The following is a 4,825-nucleotide window of genomic DNA, read 5'->3' as shown; positions in this document are numbered from 1 at the left end:
CTGCAGTGATGGTTGACTTACTACAACTTTCTCCCATCTCCCGACTGCATCTCTGGAGCTCAGCCACAGTGACCTTTGGGTTCTTCTTTACCTCTCTCACCAAGGCTCTTCTCCCCCGATAGCTCAGTTTGGCCGGACGGCCAGCTCTAGGAAGGGTTCTGGTCGTCCCAAACGTCTTCCATTTGAGGATTATGGAGGCCACTGTGCTCTTAGGAACCTTAAGTGCAGCAGAATTTTTTTTGTAACCTTGGCCAGATCTGTGCCTTGCCACAATTCTGTCTCTGAGCTCTTCAGGCAGTTCCTCTGACCTCATGATTCTCATTTGCTCTGACATGCACTGTGAGCTGTAAGGTCTTATATAGACAGGTGTGTGGCTTTCCTAATCAAGTCCAATCAGTATAATCAAACACAGCTGGACTCAAATGAAGGTGTAGAACCATCTCAAGGATGATCAGAAGAAATAGACAGCAAAGTTAAATATGAGTGTCACGGCAAAGGGTCTGAATACTTATGACCATGTGATATTTCAGTTTTTCTTTTTTAATAAATTTGCAAAAATTTCTACATTTCTGTTTTTTTCTGTCAAGATGGGGTGCTGAGTGTACATTACTGAGAAATAAAATGAACTTTTTTGATTTTTGGAAAATGGCTGCAATGAAACAAAGAGTGAAAAATTTAAAGGGGTCTGAATACTTTCCGTACCCACTGTATATACAGACATGTACTGTATATCCACTTATATTTATCGGTAAAGGAAAATAAAATAAAATAAAGTAAAATGTACAACATTGTAAAAGATGCTTGGAAAAAGGAACACATGATCCATAAATACTTCATTGGTTGTTTTTTTTGTGATACTTGATTCTTTTTCTTTGACACTGATTTTTTTTGTTTCTTTATTGATCCTAAACGTAAAATTACTTCTACATACTACTGACCTATGGCACACACACACATACACAGCTTTATTTATTTTATTTTATTTATTTGATGAACCATATAAATTTAATTCACAGAACAGACACAAACACACACAGTTATTGTCCTTTTATTTATTTATTTTATTTAAACACACACATACACTTTTACTGTTTTATTTATTTAATGTTTTTTATTTAATAAACTGCATGAACTTAATTGTTTTAAGCTTTGGCAGTATTGTTCTTCATGTCATGTCAATAAAGCAAAATTGCATTGAGAGAGAAGGAGAGAGAGAGAAGGAGCGTCAGAAAGAAACATTAAAATCTATATTCCAGTTGAAATCTGGCAAAATTTGAGAAAGGTCTGGCTGCAGACATCCACTTGGGAGTTGCTTCCGGTGCAGGATCCGCTCGCAGGTCTGCTCCAATGTCAGGACATGAAATAACCATAAATAACACACTCGATGCATTCTTGGACTTTTTTGCTACACTTCAAATCATGGCGATGGTAGATGACTGTTTAGCATTATCCAAAACTGACAAAAGTCTGAATGCATGGATCTTTGTATGTGTTTGGAGTCAAAATAGCTACTGCTATCAATATTGTACATCTAAATCACACAAATAAGCTACTGTGTGTTCGGCTTTATTAAACGTTTTTGGTGACGGCTGTGTAAAAGTGGATCAGCAACTCCTTAGGCAGATTGAGATTCCAGAGCTGGCGCAGAAATCTGTAATCAGAAATCAGAAATCTGTATGGAAAAAGTTATTAATAAGATTTTATCAATCCTAAAACAAACAGGGAAGTGTAGTTCACCTTTCTATTCCTAAGACAATTTTAGACCAATCAGTGTATTTGAACTTTGGAAAGCTTGTCCTTTTAATTTTGGTTTTCTTACACAAGAAAGAAAAAGACATCTGAACATTCATCGAAAGACCTCAGAGTCCACTTGAAAAAGTATGTCTGACCTCTTCCACACTACTGAAGACTTTATCATCTCTGAATGTGAGGATGGTTGCTGAAATCTGATAACCATCAGGTATGCATGCATCGAGAGGCCACTGTAGCATTTCTAAAACCGATTGCTGCAGAGACAGAATGTTTCCTCTGACCAGGTGGAGGATCAGGTTTCACAAGATGCCTACATGAAACATTTGCTTTCATGTGTTGGTCAGATAGTCCTTCTGGAAGTCTATCTATTTTCTTAATTCAAATGAGGGCAGGTGTTGCGTCTGAATTGAACAAACCACAACAACTTACTGTCTCCGTGAATTTCCCACAGTGAAAAGTTCTCAGAAAGTTGGACAGCAGATCCAAGTCCATCACAAAAAGGTGGCTATAAATATGCAATAAACTAAACTACTTAAATGTTTAGTCCAAAGGAAACAATGCCACTTCCTCATATGACAGCCAAATCTGGGGAAAAAATGCACTGTGTGCTTTGGCAGAGTGATAAATGAAGAAATGGCCAAACATGACTCATTAGTAAAAGCACTACACAGAGCAGTGTGCAGTATTGTTAGCAGTAATCATTTCTGATTTAATAATCTCTTGATGTGGTTGTGTGAGCATAGCCTCTTTCAATGAATTCAAACTTTATTCCAGTCTTCTGCGCAGTACTACCGTCAGCATGCCGTGGTGGACGCACATAAGAGCATGCTCCCTCTGCCGGAGCTTATATGGTATAGTTGGGTTTGTGAATCGAAAGCTTCCTGCTTTTCCCCTGCTCCAGAATTTCTGACCTCAGCACACATGTGTTTTTGTTAACAAATTCTCATTTAGTTGCTAAAAGGGCAGAGTAAAAGTGAACCACACCAAACAAACAAAAACTCAAAATTGAATTTAGTCCAGACTAAGTAAGTGAACTAGCAGACTTTCTGGGTCTGAAAGCGCCTTCAATTTTGACATGTTTCACTAGTGAAAATAACGTCTCGGGGAACGAGACACTGCGTCGGTTACGACACTATGGGAACGCCTCTAGGCGAAGCAGGTCTGAACGTGAATGAAATCACTCCAATCCTATTGGCTTGTTGCTAGAACGGTAAGGTGTGACGGAATAACCGGAGGAGTATAAAGCACACCTGTACACACTCATCATTAGCTTAAACTATGAAGCAGGCGCTTCAGGCGGGGAGAGAGGTGCGGCGGGCCGACGCAGTGTCTCGTTCCCCTTCAGGCCGTACATCCTCCGTGTGGACGGGGCCCTGGAGCTCAGGAGGGTCTCGACTGCTCCGGCTGTTAGACCCGCCTCTAGGTACTGTGCCCCCTCAGGGGCCAGACCAACAGTCGCCATAAGGCGGGGCAAGGGTGAAGATCCCGGCCCTGCGCCTGGGACAGCAGGTCTCTCCTCAGAGGGACCCGCCATGGCGGGCCGTCCAGGAGCGACATGATGTCCGAGAACCACACCCGGGTTGGCCAGAACGGGGCTACGAGCAGTAGGCCGACATTGTCCTGGCGGACCCGCTCCAGAACCCCCGGGAGCAGAGCGACTGGGGGAAAAGCGTACAGACGTAGCCTCGGCCACGAATGTACCATGGCGTCCAGACCCAATGGGGCTGGAGGAACGAGAGAAAACCATAGTGCGTAGTCTCTTGAGACGCAAACAGATCCACGTCTATGGGGCCGAACTGTTCGCACAAGAGCTCCACCACTTCGGGGTGAAGTCTCCATTCCCCGGGCCTCGGCCCCTGCCTCGACAGCAGGTCTGCTCCCTAATTCTGCGTCCCCGGGAGATACATCGCCCTGAGCGATAGTAACCTCTGCTGGGACCACAGGAGGATCTGACGCGCCAGTCTGTACAGAGGGCGCGAGCGCAGACCGCCCTGGTGATTCAGATAGGCCACCACCGCTGTGTTGTCGGAACGAGCCAGGACGTGGTGGCCTTGGAGATCGGGCAGGAAACTCCTTAGAGCCTGGAACACCGCCAACATCTCGAGACAGTTGATATGCCACTCGGATTGATGCACCTGCCAGGATCCCCTTGCAAAGCGGCCGTCCATGACCGCGCCCCAGCCCGTGAGGGAGGCGTCTGTCGAAATGACCAGCCGGCAACAAAACCCTCCCAGCACGGGCCCCTGGGACAGGAACCAAGTTTCCTTCCAAACTGATAGGGAACGAAGACACTTGCGCGTAACCCAAATCAGACGGAGAGGATTTCCCCTCGGGGAAAAACCCTTGTTCCTTAGCCACCACTGCAGGGGTCTCATGTGCAGCAGTCCAGATGGTATTACGCTGGACGCAGCCGCCAGGAGACCCAACACTCATTGAAAGTGTTTTATAGTGATGGCGTGGCCTAACTTCACCCCTTTCACGGCAGCCAATATGGTGTCGACACGTGCTGGAGACAATTGTGCCCGCATCGTTGTCGAATCACATACTACCCCTAGGAACGTAGTCCGTTGGGTGGGCGCCAGCAGACTCTTCTTTGCGTTGAGCCTCAGCCCTAAACGCCGCAGATGAGCCAGAACGACATCTCGATGCCGAACCGCCAACTCTCGAGACTGGGCTAGGATGAGCCAGTCGTCGATGAAGTTGAAATCCGGATGCCCTGGAGCCTCAGCGGGGCCAGTGCTGCATCCATACACTTGGTGAATGTGCGAGGGGAAGTGCCAGGCCGAATGGAAGAACCCGATACTGGTAAGCCACACCCCCGAAGGCGAACCTCAGGAACTTCCTGTGAGAAGGACGGATGGAGACCTGGAAATAGGCGTCCTTTAGATCTATCGTGACGAACCAATCCTCAGATTGGATGTGCGTCACGATGGCGGGGATGATGAGCATCTTGAACCTGAATCTCCTCAGAGACAGGTTAGAACCCGCAGATCCAAAATAGGGCGCAGCCCTCCGTCCTTCTTGGGGACTATGAAGTACCGGCTGTAGAACCGGCGTCTCTGTCTGGGGGGGA

The 4,825-nt window shown here is 46.2% G+C and overlaps 1 protein-coding gene across 1 annotated transcript in view; it reads left to right on the top strand.

Annotated features, from left to right (window-relative positions):
- LOC123981034 overlaps positions 1-4,825 on the top strand; it is a 55,713-nt gene that overhangs the window by 48,876 nt on the left and 2,012 nt on the right. The window lies entirely within an intron of this gene.

The sequence above is a fragment of the Micropterus dolomieu genome, linkage group LG12, assembly GCF_021292245.1.
Source record: "Micropterus dolomieu isolate WLL.071019.BEF.003 ecotype Adirondacks linkage group LG12, ASM2129224v1, whole genome shotgun sequence".
Classification (NCBI taxonomy): domain Eukaryota; kingdom Metazoa; phylum Chordata; class Actinopteri; order Centrarchiformes; family Centrarchidae; genus Micropterus; species Micropterus dolomieu.
The sequence above is the reverse complement of the archived record's forward strand: the minus strand, read 5'-3'. Positions and strand labels throughout refer to the sequence as shown.